The sequence below is a fragment of the Phocoena phocoena genome, chromosome 4 (assembly GCF_963924675.1).
Source record: "Phocoena phocoena chromosome 4, mPhoPho1.1, whole genome shotgun sequence".
Classification (NCBI taxonomy): Eukaryota; Metazoa; Chordata; class Mammalia; order Artiodactyla; family Phocoenidae; genus Phocoena; species Phocoena phocoena.
In genome coordinates this window covers 28,197,894-28,212,612 of record NC_089222.1, presented here as the reverse complement: position 1 = coordinate 28,212,612, position 14,719 = coordinate 28,197,894, and positions in this window count along the sequence as shown.

Here is a 14,719-nt window from a genome sequence, read left to right as displayed (position 1 = left end):
AGTAAGGAACACAAAGTCAGATGGATAAAGTGAAATGCTCAAGGTCACATATCTTGATTGATGTGGCATTTGACCTTCCTATGCCGGGATAAGTCATCAGTGATGTAGGCTTCTTGATAATAACAGCTAACATATTATTTACTCTATACCAGACCCTCTCACAAGCACTTTATACCTATTGACACATTTAACCCTACAACAAACCTCTAGGACAGGGACCAATATTACCCCATTTTTACAGAGGGAGAAAATGAGGCAAGAGAAACTTTGGTGTTTTCCTCAAGGTCTTAACTGATAGTAAGTTGCAATGCTGTAGTTCAAATCTACATGGTCTGGGTGCAGAGTCCACGCTCTTATTCTGGCTCTGAAACCCTTTCCCAGGGCTGGAGCTGTCCAACCATAGCTCTTCCTGGGCCTCATAACCGGCTTATTCTATGGAAAAGGAAAAGAAAGATCTCCTTGTAAGAGGTCAGGTTGGTGTTCAGGGCAGCCCCAGGAGGGCAGGGCAGGGTTTGTGGCCCACGTCACTGGTTCGGGCAGGGTGTAAGACCAAAGGCAGCAGACATGTAGAGAGCTGATGGGTTAGGTCAGTAGTCTTCACCCATTCAGACTCATTCAACACTTGATGACACCTATTTTTTCATGTCTCCCATTAGGCATTCCAAGTCATGCAGGACACTAACAAATACTCTTTGTGCAGGGCTGCCCTATGTCCTGCAGGAAGTTCAACATCTCTGGTCCCTGTCCTTTCAATGCCAGTAATGTCCCTATCAAAGTGACAGCCATAAATGCTCCCTCACATACTCTCCCACTCCCAACATGAACTCTGAGACGTGGTTCATTCTGTGCTGAGAATCACCCGTGTATATCTGTGCAAAGCCTTCAGGGATGATCTAGACTCAGGAGCCACAGGCAACTCATCTGCACCTCCCTGGGGTATATATACCTCATATCTTTATGTACCTGGCCTAGAAGCAATTCCCAATTCCTGGGGATGCCCTAAATTTCTCCTCAACAAGATCTCTACTTTTTCTTCACCTCTTGTTTCACAAGCGACGTATATCAAGATATTCTGGGTTCATTCCTGTTGTTAGAGCTTCATTGAAGACAGAGTCCCAAGAAACAAAAATTGGAAGCAAAATGTTTGCATGACCCTCTTACAGGAAATAGTTAACTGGCTGAAGTATTGGGGTGGGCTATAACCATGCATAGATTTTTAAAGAACAGCTAAGACAGGAGCACCCGGGAGGTAACCAAAATGAGAGAGCTGGTGAGCAGCTCTATGCCAAAGTTCTTGAAGACTGTCAGAAACCAGAGACAAAATATAAATGCCAAATCTCCAGGGCAGAAGCAAGCATTATATGAGAAAAAGGATCAAAAAGTCAGGAAACAGATGGAGATGGAATTTAAGAGTGAGCAGGCCAGGAACATAAGAGTAGGGATGGTCTGGGATGACAGCCAGACTATTGTGTGTTTTGGGCTCATTATTATTGCTTGGTGGTGCTTGTTGCACAACTCTCTGAATATACCAAAAAATACTGAACAGTACACTTTGAAAGGGTAAATGTTATTGTATGTGAATTATATCTAAATAAATCTGTTTTTAAAAAAGTATATGATTGAAATAGATTTTAAAAAATCAGGAAACTGTTTACCTAGTAATCCTAAAACCCTTAGATGTTAACACAAAATCTTTTGTGGATACATGGAACTGAAGGTGAAATGGCACCTCTAGCCAGGGCTTCTAGCAGTCACAAGTCATGACATCACAGATCTAAGAAAGCAGCAGAGGATTATGTGCACTAGTTTTCTTCATCTGAAAAGCAGGATGTTATCACCCTCTGGTATGTGAAAGTAAGGAGTTAATTTTCTACTGTGCGGTATTCAGAGTTATTAGGAATATCAAATAAGTATTAAAAATCATATTTTTATGCAGTGAATGATATGATTCATATAAAATGCTTTCTTTAAATCATCTAAAATATGTTCTTATTCTACAATTATTTTAAAACACATATGTGGTGTAGTTGATATCTCTCCATTGGTTTTTATTTTTTTCTTACCTGTATGAAACTCAGTCATGTCTCAGTGTACTAAAGCCAATCATTTAAGACTTGGCTCAGGTCTAGCAGAGCACAAATAAATATTAAAATGTAAAATAAACACATAATGGGTATTATTAGATCATGTTTAGCTCATGTCTAATTTTGCGGTAGATTGTATCATATTTGTTCTTGTGTCCAAGAACATTTTAAATTTGTTGAAAACCTCTGCAGAGTAAAGGAATGGGAATGTGTAAACATGGTTAAATAAAACAATGATTGTAACCTCCTCTTTGGATGTGTACCAGAGAAATGGAGAAAAAATTACAACTGTCATCGAAACGTTTAACAAGTAGGTATTCAGTGTACTGTTAATTTGTTTTCAAGATGCATTTTCAAATGTTCTTGAATCTTAATATAATTAAAATTAGGTGAAAATCAGAAAAATAGAACAAACAATATGTCTTTGGCCAAAATGCCTGTGCTATTTTCCATTTAGTTGGCACTCTCTAAGAGACTATTCAAGAATAGTAAAAGATACAATGCATTTGTCCAGTAAAAATATGTATTGAATCCAATCACATGCCAACTACTGTGCTAAGAACTGGGGTTATACAGGTGCCAACTTGTACACAGTCTTTGCCCCCATTGGGCTGTTAGTCTGCTGGGAAGGCAGTACATGAACCTACAAAGCTAATTGTAACATACTGTGTGAGGTTGATGATAGAGAGAGGCATTGGGAAGTCCATAGAAAGAGTATTTAACACAATGGGGTGAAAAAAGAAAAGCAAGAAGACTTAGAAAGACTTTGGGAGTAAGGCCTGAGCCAAGTCTTACATAGGAATTACCCAGGTAAAGAGCAGATATGGGAGCTCACAACAGGAAAGGATTCCAGAACAAATGGATGAAATTAAACAAGGAGCAGAAATGACAAATAGCATAGTGAATGGGGAGTTTGCTAGCAACTGGATTATGTTAAACACAGTGTTGGGAAGTGATGGGAGAGAGGGTGACAGAGGCAGAGGGGCCATGTGTGCACTCTAAGAGGTTGGGCTTTATCCTGAATGTGTTAATAAGGGACTGAAAGATTTCAACAGTTGACTAATGTGGTTTGAATTGTATTTTGGTTACATCTTTATGACTGTGTATAGAAAGCAGTACGTTAGTGGTACTAAGGAAGAAAAGAGGAAAATTATTTGAGAAATATTTGGGGTGTAAGATCTATACACATAGAGCATTGATTAGAAGTGAGTTAGTGAAAGAGATTTTTTATCTATGTCATTGGTACATCTTTTTATTTTTTCATTGCAGTATGGTTGATTTACAATATTATAATAGTTTCAAGAATACAGCATAGTGATTCAGTATTTTAACAGATTGTACCCCATTAAAAGTTATTATAAGATAATGGCTATAATTCTCTGTGCTATACAATGTATCCTTGTTTCTTATCTGTTTTATACATAGTAGTTTGTATCTTTTAATCCCATACCTCTAGCTTTCCCCTTGCCCCTTCCCTCTCCCCACTGATAACCACAAGTTTGTCTTCTATATTTGTGACTCCTTCTGTTTTGCTATACACATCCCTCGTATTATTTTTAGATTCCACATATAAGTGTTATCATACAGTATTGTGTCTTTCTCTGTCTGACATTTCATTAAGCATAATATTCTCTAGGTCCACCCACATTGCTGCAAATGGCAAAATTTCATATATACACACATATGCACCACATCTTCTTAATCCATTTGTCTGTTTATGGATACTTGGGTTGCTTCCATATCTCAGCTATTGTAAATAGTGCTGAAATGAACGTTGGAGTGCATGTATATTTTCGAATAAGTGTTTTCATTTTTTTTCTGTATATATACCAAGGAGTGAAATTGTTGGATCAGTTCTATATTTGTCTTTTTGAAAAACCTCCATACTGTTTTCCATATTGGCTGCACCTATTTACATTTTCACCAACAGTGTACAAGGGTTGCCTTTTCTCCACATCCTTGTCAACACTTGTTCTTTGTAGACTTTTTGATGATAACCATTATGACAGGTGTGAGGTGATATCTAATTGTTGTTTTGGTTTGCATTTCTCTAATAATTACTGATATTGAGCAACTTTTCATGTGCCTGTTAATCATTAATATGTCTTTTTTGGAAAAATATCTATCCAGGTCATTGCCCAATTTTATGATTGGATTGTTTCTTTTTTTCACATTGAGTTGTTTGAGCTGTTTATATATTTTGGATATTAACCCCTTGTTGGTCATATCATGTGCAAATATTTTCTCCCATTCTGGAAGTTGTCTTTTCATTTTGTCATTTGTTTCCTTTGCTGTGCAAAAGCATTTAAGTTTAATTAGGTCCCATTTCTTTATTTTTGCTTTTATTTCTTTTTCCTTAGGAGACAGATCCAAAAAAAATATTGCTATAATTTATGTCAAAGAATGTCTTTCCTGTGTCCTCGTCTAGGATTTTATGGTTTCATGTCTTACATTTAAGTCTTTACTCCATTTTGTGTTTATTTTTGTATATGGTGTGAGGAAATGTTCTAATCTCATTGTTTTACACATAACTGTGCAGTTTTCCCAGTGCCACTTATTAAAGAGACTGTCTTTTCTCCATTGCATATTCTTGCCTCATTTATCATTGATTAATTGACCATAGGGTGCATGGGCTATTTCTGGGCTCTCTATTCTGTTTCATTGATCTATATGTCTGTTTTTGTGCCAATACCATGCTGTTTTGATTACTGTAGCATTGTCATATAGTCTGACATCTGGAAATGTGATGCCTCTGGCTTTGTTCATTTTTCTCAGGATTGCTTTGGCAATTTGGGGTCTTTTGTGGTGCCATATGAATTTTACGATTATTTGTTCTAGTTCTGTTATTATAATGTCATGGGTATTTTGATAGGGATTGTATTAAATCTGTAGACTGCTTTGGGAAGTATGACCATTTTAATAATATTAATTCTTCCAATCCAAAAGCATGGAATATCTTTCCATTTCTTTTTATCATCTTCAGTGTGCTTCATCAATGTTTTATTGTTTTCAGAGTATAGGCTTTTCACCTCCTTGATTACGTTTATTCCTAGGTATTTTATTCTTTTTGTTGCAGTTTTAAATGGGATTTTTTTTTCACTTTCTCTTTCTTTTTTATTTATTTATTTATTTATTTTTAAACATCTTTATTGGGGTATAATTGCTTTACAATGGTGTGTTAGTTTCTGCTTTACAACAAAGTGAATCAGCTATACATATACATATGTTCCCATATGTCTTCCCTCTTGCGTCTCCCTCCCTCCCACTCTCCCCATCCCACCCTTCCAGGCTGTCACAAAGCACCGAGCTAATATCTCTGTGCCTTGCGGCTGCTTCCCCCGAGCTATCTACCTTACTACGTTTGTTAGTGTGTATATGTCCATGACTCTCTCTCGCCCTGTCAAAACTCACCCTTCCCCCTCCCCATATCCTTAAGTCCGTTCTCCAGTAGGTCTGCGTCTTTATTCCTATCTTACCCCTAGGTTCTTCATGACATTTTTTTCCCTTAAATTCCATATATATGTGTTAGCATACAGTATTTGTCTTTTTCTTTCTGACTTACTTCACTCTGTATGACAGATTCTAGGTCTATCCATCTCATTACAAATAGCTCAATTTCATTTCTTTTTAAGGCTGAGTAATATTCCATTGTGTATATGTGCCACATCTTCTTTATCCATTCATCCGATGATGGGCACTTAGGTTGTTTCCATGTCCTGGCTATTGTAAATAGAGCTGCAATGAACATTTTGGTACATGACTCTCTTTGAATTTTGGTTTTCTCAGGGTATATGCCAAGTAGTGGGATTGCTGGGTCATATGGTAATTCTATTTGTAGTTTTTTAAGGAACCTCCATACTGTTCTCCACAGTGGCTGAACCAATTCACATTCCCACCAGCAGTGCAAGAGTGTCCCCTTTTCTCCACACCCTCTCCAGCATTTATTGTTTCTTGATTTTTTGATGATGGCCATTCTGACTGGTGTGAGATGATATCTCATTGTAGTTTTGATTTGCATTTCTCTAATGATTAATGATGTTGAGCATTCTTTCATGTGTTTGTTGGCATTCTGTATATCTTCTTTGGAGAAATGTCTATTTAGGTCCTCTGCCCATTTTTGGATGGGGTTGTTTGTTTTTTTGTTATTGAGCTGCATGAGCTGCTTGTAAATTTTGGAGATTAATCCTTTGTCAGTTGCTTCATTTGCAAATGTTTTCTCCCATTCTGAGGGTTGTCTTTTGGTCTTGGTTATGGTTTCCTTTGCTGTGCAAAAGCTTTGAAGTTTCATTAGGTCCCATTTGTTTATTTTTGTTTTTATTTCCATTACTCTAGGAGGTGGGTCAGAAAGGATCTTGCTGTGATTTATGTCATAGACTGTTCTTCCTATGTTTTCTTCTAAGAGTTTGATAGTTTCTGGCCTTACATTTAGGTCTTTAATCCATTTTGAGCTTATTTTTGTGTATGGTGTTAGGGAGTGATCTAATCTCATACTTTTACATGTACCTGTCCAGTTTTCCCAGCACCATTTATTGAAGAGGCTGTCCTTTCTCCACTGTACATTCCTGCCTCCTTTATCAAAGATAAGGTGTCCATATGTGCATGGGTTTATCTCTGGGCTTTCTATCCTGTTCCACTGATCTATCTTTCTGTGCCAGTACCATACTGTCTTGATTACTGTTGCTTTGTAATATAGTCTGAAGTCAGGGAGCCTTATTCCTCCAGCTCCTTTTTTCGTTCTAAAGATTGCTTTGGCTATTCGGGGTCTTTTGTGTTTCCATACAAATTGCGAAATTTTTTGTTCTAGTTCTGTGAAAAATGCCAGTGGTAGTTTGATAGGGATTGCATTGAATCTGTAGATTGCTTTGGGTAGTAGAGTCATTTTCACAATGTTGATTCTTCCCATCCAAGAACATGGTATATCTCTCCATCTATTTGTATCATCTTTAATTTCTTTCATCAGTGTCTTATAATTTTCTGCATACAGGTCTTTCGTATCCTTAGGTAGGTTTATTCCTAGATATTTTATTCTTTTTGTTGCAGTGGTAAATGGGAGTGTTTTCTTGATTTCACTTTCAGATTTTTCATCATTAGTATATAGGAATGCCAGAGATTTCTGTGCATTAATTTTGTATCCTGCTACTTTACCAAATTCATTGATTAGCTCTAGTAGTTTTCTGGTAGCATCTTTAGGATTCTCTATGTATAGTATCATGTCATCTGCAAACAGTGACAGCTTTACTTCTTCTTTTCCGATTTGGATTCCTTTTATTTCCTTTTCTTCTCTGATTGCTGTGGCTAAAACTTCCAAAACTATGTTGAATAAGAGTGGTGAGAGTGGGCAACCTTGTCTTGTTCCTGATCTTAGTGGAAATGCTTTCAGTTTTTCACCATTGAGGATGATGTTTGCTGGGGGCTTGTCATATATGGCTTTTATTATGTTTAGGAAAGTTCCCTCTATGCCTACTTTCTGGAGGGTTTTTATCATAAATGGGTGTTGAATTTTGTCGAAAGCTTTCTCTGCATCTATTGAGATGATCATATGGTTTTTCTCCTTCAATTTGTTGAAGAATCCTTGCATTCCTGAAATAAACCCCACTTGATCATGGTGTATGATCCTTTTAATGTGCTGTTGGATTCTGTTTGCTAGTATTTTGTTGAGGATTTTTGCATCTATGTTCATCAGTGATATTGGCCTGTAGTTTTCTTTCTTTGTGACATCCTTGTCTGGTTTTGGTATCAAGGTGATGGTGGCTTCGTAGAAGGAATTTGGGAGTGTTCCTCCCTCTGCTATATTTTGGAAGAGTTTGAGAAGGATAGGTGTTAGCTCTTCTCTAAACGTTTGATAGAATTCACCTGTGAAGCCATCTGGTCCTGGGCTTTTGTTTGTTGGAAGGTTTTTAATCACAGTTTCAATTTCAGTGCTTGTGATTGGTCTGTTCATATTTTCTATTTCTTCCTGATTCAGTCTTGGCAGGTTGTGCATTTCTAAGAATTTGTCCATTTCTTCCAGATTGTCCATTTTATTGGCATAGAGTTGCTTGTAGTAATCTCTCATGATTTTTTTTATTTCTGCAGTGTCAGTTGTTACTTCTCCTTTTTCATTTCTAATTCTATTGATTTGAGTCTTCTCCCTTTTTTTCTTGATGAGTCTGGCTAGTGGTTTATCTATTTTGTTTATCTTCTCAAAGAACCAGCTTTTAGTTTTATTGATCTTTGCTATTGTTTCCTTCATTTCTTTTTCATTTATTTCTGATCTGATTTTTATGATTTCTTTCCTTCTGCTAGCTTTGGGGTTTTTTTGTTCTTCTTTCTCTAATTGCTTGAGGTGCAAGGTTAGGTTGTTTATTCGAGATGTTTCCTGTTTCTTAAGGTGGGCTTGTATTGCTATAAACTTCCCCCTTAGAACTGCTTTTGCTGCATCCCATAGGTTTTGGGTCGTTGTGTCTCCATTGTCATTTGTTTCTAGGTATTTTTTTATTTCCTCTTTGATTTCTTCAGTGATCACTTCATTATTAAGTAGTGTATTGTTTAGCCTCCATGTGTTTGTATTTTTTACAGATCTTTTCCTGTAATTGATATCTAGTCTCATGGCGTTGTGGTCGGAAAAGATACTTGATACAATTTCAGTTTTCTTAAATTTACCAAGGCTTGATTTGTGACCCAAGATATGATCTATCCTGGAGAATATTCCATGAGCACTTGAGAAAATTGTGTATTCTGTTGTTTTTGGATGGAGTGTCCTATAAATATCAATTAAGTCCATCTTGTTTAATGTATCATTTAAAGCTTGTGTTTCCTTATTTATTTTCATTTTGGATGATCTGTCCATGGGTGAAAGTGGGGTGTTAAAGTCCCCTACTATGAATGTGTTACTGTTGATCTCCCCTTTTATGGTTGTTAGTATTTGCCTTATGTATTGAGGTGCTCCTATGTTGGGTGCATAAATATTTACAATTGTTATATCTTCTTCTTGGATCGATCCCTTGATCATTATGTAGTGTCCTTCTTTGTCCCTTTTAATAGTCCTTATTTTAAAGTCTATTTTGTCTGATATGAGAATTGCTACTCCAGCTTTCTTTTGGTTTCCATTTGCATGGAATATCTTTTTCCATCCCCTTACTTTCAGTCTGTATGTGTCTCTAGTTCTGAAGTGGGTCTCTTGTAGACAGCATATATAAGCGTCTTGTTTTTGTATCCATTCAGCCAATCTGTGTCTTTTGGTGGGAGCATTTAGTCCATTTACATTTAAGGTAATTATTGATATGTATGTTCCTATTTCCATTTTATATATTGTTTTGGGTTCGCTACTATAGGTCATTTCCTTCTCTTGTGTTTCGTGTCTAGAGAAGTTCCTTTAGCATTTGTTGTAAAGCTGGTTTGGTGGTGCTGAACTCTCTCAGCTTTTGCTTGTCTGTAAAGGTTTTAATTTCTCCATCAAATGTGAATGAGATCCTTGCTGGGTAGAGTAGTCTTGGTTTCAGGCTATTCTCCTTCATCACTTTCAGTATGTCCTGCCACTCCCTTCTGGCTTGTAGGGTTTCTGCTGAGAGATCAGCTGTTAACCTTATGGGGATTCCCTTGTGTGTTATTTGTTGTTTTTCCCTTGCTGCTTTTAATATGCTTTCTTTGTATTTAATTTTTGACAGTTTGATTAATATGTGTCTTGGCGTGTTTCTCCTTGTATTTATCCTGTATGGGACCCTCTGTGCTTCCTGGACTTGATTAACTATTTCCTTTCCCATATTAGGGAAGTTTTCAACTATAATCTCTTCAAATATTTTCTCAGTCCCTTTCTTTCTTTCTTCTTCTTCTGGAACCCCTATAATTCGAATGTTGGTGCGTTTCATGTTGTCCCAGAGGTCTCTGAGACTGTCCTCAGTTCTTTTCATTCTTTTTTCTTTATTCTGCTCTGCAGTAGTTATTTCCACTACTTTATCTTCTAGGTCACTTATCCGTTCTTCTGCCTCAGTTATTCTGCTATTGATCCTATCTAGAGTGATTTTAATTTCATTTATTGCATTGTTCATCGTTGCTTGTTTCATCTTTAGTTCTTGTAGGTCCTTGTTAACTGTTTCTTGCATTTTGTCCATTCTACTTCCAAGATTTCGGATCATCCTTACTATCATTATTCTGAATTCTTTTTCAGGTAGATTGCCTATTTCCTCTTCATTTGTTAGGTCTGGTGGGTTTTTATCTTGCTCCTTCATCTGCTGTGTGTTTTTCTGTCTTCTCATTTTGCTTATCTTACTGTGTTTGGGGTCTCCTTTTTGCAGGCTGCAGGTTCCTAGTTCCCGTTGTTTTTGATGTCTGTCTCCAGTGGCTAAGGTTGTTTCAGTGGGTTGTGTAGGCTTCCTGGTGGAGGGGACTAGTGCCTGTGTTGTGCTGGATGAGGCTGGATCTTGTCTCTCTAGTGGGCAGGTTCACGTCTGGTGGTGTGTTTTGGGGTGTCTGTGGCCTTATTATGATTTTAGGCAGCCTCTCTGCTAATGGGTGGGGTTGTGTTCCTGTTTTGCTAGTTGTTTGGCATAGGTTGTCCAGCACTGTGGCTTGCTGGTCGTTGAGTGAAGCTGGGTGCTGGTGTTAAGATGGAGGTCTCTGGGATATTTCCACCGTTTAATATTATGTGGAGCTGGGAGGTCTCTTGTTGACCAGTGTCCTGAAGTTGGCTCTCCTACCTCAGAGGCAGAGCCCTGACTCCTGGCTGGAGCACCAAGAGCCTTTCATCCACACAGCTCAGAATAAAAGGGAGAAAAAGTAGGGAGAATTAGTAGAAGTATGAGTAAAGAAAGAGGGAAAGGAGGAAAGGAAGGAAGGAAGAAAGAAGCAAAGAAGGAAAGAAAGGAGGGAGGGAGGGAGGAAGGAAGGAAGGAGGGAAAGAAGGAAAAAAAGACAGAAAGAAAGATGATACAGTAAAAATAAAATAAAGTATAATATAGTTATTGAATTAAAAAATATTTAGAAAAAAAAAAAGGGACGGATAGAACCTTAGGACAAATGTTGGAAGCAAAGCTATACAGAGAAAATCTTACACAGAAGCATACACATACACCTTCACAAAAAGAGGAAAAGGGAAAAAAAATCATAGATTTCGCTCCTAAATTCCACCTCTTCAATTTGGGATCATTCCTTGTCTATTCAGGTATTCCACAGATGCAGGGTATATCAAGTTGATTGTGGAGCTTTAATCCGCTGCTTCTGTGGCTGCTGGGAGAGATTTCCCTTTCTCTTCTTTGTTCTCACAGCTCACAGGAGCTCAGCTTTGGATTTGGCCCTGCCTCTGCGTGTAGGTCGCTGGAGGGCGTCTGTTTTTTCGCTCAGACAGGACGGGGTTAAAGGAGCCGCTGATTCGGGGCCTCCGGCTCACTCAGGCCGGGGGTTGAGGGATGGGGGAAGGAGGGGAACTGCGTGCGGGGCCGGCCTGCGGCGGCAGAGGCAGCGTGACGTTGCGGCAGAGGCCGGCGTGACGTTGCACCAGCCTGAGGCCCGCCGTGCGCTGTCCCGGGGAAGTTGTCCCTGGATCCCGGGAACCTGGCAGTGGCGGGCTGCACAGGCTCCGCGGAAGAGGGGTGTGGAGAGTGACCTGTGCTCGCACACAGGCCCCTTGGTGGCGGCAGCAGCAGCCTTAGCGTCTCCCGCCCGTCTCTGGGCTCCGCGGTTTTAGCCGCGGCTCGCGCCCGTCTCGGGGGCTCGCGCCCTCAGCCGCGGCTCGCGCCCGTCTCTGGGGTTCGCGCTTTTAGCCGCGGCTCGCGCCCGTCTCTGGAGTTCCTTTAAGCAGCGCTCTTAAACCCCTCTCCTCGCGCACCAGGAAACAAAGAGGGAAGAAAAAGTCTCTTGCCTCTTCGGCCGGTGCAGGCTTTTCCCCGAACTCCCTCCCGGCTAGTCGTGGTGCACTAACCCCTTCAGGCTATGTTCAAGCCGCCAACCCCAGTCCTCTCCCTGAGCTCCGTCCAAAACCAAAACCCGAGCCTCAGCTCGCAGCCCCGCCCGCCCCAGTGGGTGAGCAGCAAGCCTCTCGGGTTGGTGAGTGCCGGTCGGCACCGATCATCTGTGCAGGAATCTCCCCGCTTTGCCCTCCGCACCCGTCGCTGTGCACCACTCCGCGGTCCCGAAGCTCCCCCCTCCGCCTCCCGCAGTCTCCGCCCGCGGAGGGGCTTCCTCGTGTGTGGAAACTTTTCCTCCTTCACAGCTCCCTCCCACTGGTGCAGGTGCCGTCCTTATTCTTTTGTCTCTGTTTTTTTCTTTTGCCCTACCCAGTTACGTGGGGAGTTTCTTGCCTTTTGGGAGGTCTGAGGTCTTCTGCCAGCCTTCAGTAGGAGTTCTGTAGGAGTTGTTCCACGTGTGGATGTATTTCTGGTGTATCCGTGGGGAGGAAGGCGATCTCCGCGTCTTACTCTTCCGCCATCTTCAAGGCTGCCCCACTTTCTCTTTCTGTATTTCACTATTAGTGTATAGAAAAGTCATAAATTCTGTATATTAATCTTGTATCATACAATTTTACTAAATTAATTTATTGGTTCTAATAGCTTTTTGTTGGAAGCTTTAGAGTTTTCTTTTTTTTCCAGTTTCATATTTATTTATTATTTTTAAATTTATTTTTATTTATTTTTTGCCTGCGTCGGGTCTTCGTTGCTACACGTGGGCTTTCTCTAGTTGTGGTGAGCAGGGGCTACTCCTCATTGCAATGTGTGGGCTTCTCATTGCAGTGGCTTCTCTTGTTGTGGACCATAGGCTGTAGGCATACGGGCTTCAGTAGTTGTGGCACACGGGCTCAGTAGCTGCGGGTCATGGGCTCTAGAGCACAGGCTCAGCAGTTGTGGCACACAGGCCCAGTTGCTCCGCGGCATGAGGGATCTTCCCAGACCAGGGCTCGAACCTTTGTCCCCTCACCGGCAGGTAGATTCTTAACCACTGTGTCACCAGGGAAGTCCCCTAGAGTTCTCTATATAAAGTATCATGACATCTGCAAATAGTAATGGTTTTCCTTCTTCCCTTCCAATTTGGATGTCTTTTATTTCTTTCCCTTGTCTTATTGTTGTGGATAGGACTTTCAATACTATGTTAAAGAGAAGTGGTGAGAGTGGACCTCCTTGTCATGTTCCTGAATTTAGAGGAAACACTTCCAGCTTTTCACTGTTGAGTATGATGTTAGCTGAGGGCTTGTTATAAATGGCCTTTATTATGTTGAGCTATGTTCCTTCTGTTCCCACTTTGATAAGAGTTTTTATCATGAATGGATGTTGAATTTTGTAAAATGCTTTTTCTGCCTCTACTGAGATGATCATGTGATTTTTATCCTGCTTTTGTTAATGTGGTGTATCACATTGATTGATTTGTGAATATTGAACCATTCTCGCGTTCTTGGAACAAAACCAACTTGATCGTGATGTATGATCCTTTTTATATATTGTTGGATTCTTTTTGTTGAGGAGTTTTACATCTATATTCACCTAAGATATTGGCCTGTGATTTTGTTTTGTAGTGTCTTTTTCTGGGTTTGTTATCAGGGTAGTACTGGGCTCAGAGAATGAATTTGGTATTATTCCATCCTCTTCAATTTGGGGGAGTATTTTGAGAAGAATAGGTATTACTTCTTTATATGTTTGGGAGGATTCCCCAGTGAAGCCATCTAGTCCTGGACTTTTGCTTGCTGAGTCTTTTTTTCTTTTAATTACAAATTTAATTTCACTAATAGTGATCAGTCTGTTCAAATTGTCTGTTTCTTCTTGACTCAGTTTTAGCCAGTTGTATGTTTCTAGAAATTTCTTAATTTCTTCTAGGTTGTCCAATTTGTTGGCATATAACTGTAGTAATCTCTTATGATTTTTTTTGTATCTCTGTGGTATCGGTTGTTATTTCTTCTTTTTCCTTTCTTATATTGTTATTTGGGTCCTCTCTCTTTTCTTCTTGGTGAGCCTGGCCAAAGGATTATCACTTTTGTTTACCTTTACAAAAAAATCATCTCTTGATTTCATTGATCTTTTCTGTTTTTTAAAAATCTCCATTTCATTTATTTCCTCGCTGATCCTTATTGTTTCCTTCCTTCTGCTGAAGTTGAGCTTTGTTTGTTCTTCTTTTTCTAATTCTTTCAAGAGGTAGGTTAGAGTACTTATTTGAGATTTTTCTTGTTTGTTGAGGAATCCCTGTATCACTATGAACTTTCCTTTTAAAAGTGCTTCTGCTGCATCCTATAGATTTTAGAGTGTTTTGTTTCCATTTTCATTTGTCTTGAGGTATTTTCTGATTTCCTCTTTATTTTACTGTTGACCCTGTGGTTTTTTAGTATCATGTTTAGTCTCCACGTGTTTGTTCTTTTTCCATTTTTCTTCCTGTAATTGATTTCTAGTTTCATACCATTGTGATCAGAAAAATGCTTGAAATAATTTGTCTTCTTACATTTGTTGAGATTTGTTTTGTGGCATAGCGTGTGATCTGTCCTGTACAACAATCCAAGTGCACTTGAAAAGAATGTGTATTCTGCTTGTTTTGGATGGAATGTCCTGTAGATATTTATTGTGCATTTAAGACCACTCTTTCATTATTGATTTTCTGTCTGAATTATCTGTCCATTGATGTAACTAGGGTGTTGAAGTCTCACACTATTATTGTATTATTGTATATTTCTCCTTTCATGTCTG